Source organism: Sardina pilchardus, chromosome 14 (assembly GCF_963854185.1).
Source record: "Sardina pilchardus chromosome 14, fSarPil1.1, whole genome shotgun sequence".
Taxonomy (NCBI): domain Eukaryota; kingdom Metazoa; phylum Chordata; class Actinopteri; order Clupeiformes; family Clupeidae; genus Sardina; species Sardina pilchardus.
The window spans coordinates 7,420,435-7,422,944 of record NC_085007.1 but is presented as its reverse complement, the minus strand read 5'-3'; the positions used below and the strand labels follow the sequence as shown (position 1 = coordinate 7,422,944).

Genomic DNA, 2,510 nt, shown 5'->3' with positions numbered 1-2,510 from the left:
GGAGGCCCTGGGATGTGGTTTTCTCTGGATGGGCCCGTTTACGGGGGTCTGGAGACGTCTGCGGTTTCTCCTGAGGACGAGCCAGATCTGAGACATTTCTGAGCCAGAGACTGACTCTGTGAGAATGCCAATGGGACAGATATGTTTTTATATGAAAAAAGAAACTCTTCACAGAAAACAATGGAGAAGAAATGAGAAATAATAATGAAATAAGTCTGATTGAATGACTAGATGCTGTATTTTTTTATAGAGGAGACGGGATGTTAGATTTGATCCTGTTGTAGCTGCTGTAGTGTGTGTTTAGTGTGTAGGGAGGTACTGCATCATCAGTAGTAATGAACACACACTCTGACACACACACACTCACACACACACTGTGATTTTAAAGTAGTGGCAGGGAAGGCACACACACACTTTCTTTACTCTGCAGTAGACATCAGAGAAGTGTCCAGGAGAGATAGAAACCTATTGAAGAGTGTAGTTTTAATTTGTAGATTTGATGATTGTTTTATTTACTGTTGTTGTTTACATGTTTGTTGGTCTGTTGATGGGTTGAGACGGGTACGAGCAGAGCAGCTCACACACACACACACACACACACACTCTCTCCTCCTCCGGAACGAGGGCGATAAGAAGACGAAAGAAACAAGCAAGTTTAAGATAAAAAGGCAACAGAAAGTGTCAGAGAAGTGGTGTATGTGTGTGTGTGCATATGTGTTTGTGTGCATGTGTGGGTATTTGTGTGTATGTGTTTGTGTGTGTGTGTGTGTGTGTGTGTGTGTGTGTGTTTGGATGTAGGGGAGGGGGTGTTGTGAGAGAATTATTAGTCAGATATACCTGAGGCAGGTTATTTTACTCTGAGCAAATTAGTTTATACTTAACTATCAGAGCTATATGAACACCCAGTGACTAAAGATATTGAAAGATTATCATGAACACACACACACACACACACACACACACACACACACACACACACAGAGATATGTTGTAGAACTGTGAACAAGTTGAATAAAGGAACAATCAGTTCTCCTGCAAACCACTAAAAAGAAGACATAATTGGAAGGCAGAAGGGCAAGAACAGCTAGGCATAGTAATGCACGCACACACACACACATATACACACACACACACACACACACACACACACACACACACATTTTCATGCTCAAAAAGATACGTTTTTGAGTCAAAGAGGATGGTCTATAATTCCCCTGTGATTTCCACACTGCCTGGGTCAATTATGGTGCGATTGCAATCACCGCTGTCTGGACGAGACTTTTCATCATTTCAGACGTACATAGAGGAGAGGTGGCCAATCATCAGCCAAGCCTGAGATACATTACACTACACAAGGTGGGATACTATGACAACCACCGAACCAAACACAGGGAGACAGGGACATTGTGTGCATGGGGATGTTTGGGGGTATGAGTTTTTGAGTGTGTGTGTGTGTATGGGTGTGTGTACCTGTGTTGGAGTTGTGAGTGAATGAGTGTATGTGCATGGGGTTGTTTGGGGGTATGAGTTTTTGAGTGTGTGTGTGTGTGTGTGCCTGTGTTGGAGTTGTGAGCGAATGAGTGTGTATATTGGTGTGTGTGTGTGTGTGAGGTCTGTCCTACAGATTTGCGATTTCCCATCTCCATGACTTCTCCTGTCCGGTCTGGCGTCGAGGAGAGAAGTGTTTCCTGCCGGTGACACATTCCACACTTTCCCGTGATTCATAGCTCCATATCCTTATCCCGTAACGTGCTGTTCTATTGGCAACCGGCAAATTAAATCAATCAAGTATATTGTGGCCGACTGTAAAATCACGGGGCTGATATTGGAGGGGAAACGATTATCTGTGTCAGATTAGCCAGAATGTACCTCTGCAATAACACACACACACACACACACACACAGACACTTCAGAGGAGTGGGCGAGTTTTTGGATTCGCAGCGGAAGAGCAATTATGAGAGAGGACAGGCGCTTAGAGAAGAAAAGAATGGAGTAGATGAAAACGAGGGATTAATGAGCTAGAGAGGGAGAGAGAGAAAGAGAGAGAGGAGGGGGAGGAGAAAGAGATGTGTGAGGAATAAGGACGAGACTTCCTTATTAAGCAGAGGGTGTGCTCTGTGAAGCAGTCAGTAATAAACAACCACAATGCTGCACAGCAATAAATAAACAAATAAATAAAGAGATCAGCGATGGACTGTTGGCCTTTACGAGTCTTCATTTCAATACTGGAGTTCTCTATTAGTCTTTATTTCAATACTGGAGTTATCTATTAGTCTTACTGGAGTTATCTATTAGTCTTTATTTCAATACTGGAGTTCTCTATGAGTCTTTATTTCAATACTGGCGTTCTCTACGAGTCTTTATTTCAATATGCTGCATTGTCTATGAGTCTTTATTTCAATACTGCATTATCTATGAGTCTTTATTTCAATACTGGCGTTCTCTACGAGTCTTTATTTCAATACTGCATTATCTATGAGTCTTTATTTCAATACTAGCATTGTCTAAG

At 42.4% G+C, this 2,510-nt stretch overlaps 1 protein-coding gene across 1 annotated transcript in view; it reads left to right on the top strand.

The window, feature by feature from the left end:
* The window catches only part of si:dkey-34e4.1 (carboxyl-terminal PDZ ligand of neuronal nitric oxide synthase protein), a 68,951-nt gene extending 66,767 nt beyond the window's left edge, over nt 1-2,184 (top strand). The window contains exon 11 of the mRNA XM_062554611.1: nt 1-2,184. This exon is cut by the window's left edge and continues 946 nt beyond it. The gene's annotated coding sequence lies outside the window, so the exon portion shown is untranslated.
* Nucleotides 2,185-2,510: the final 326 nt, after the last annotated feature.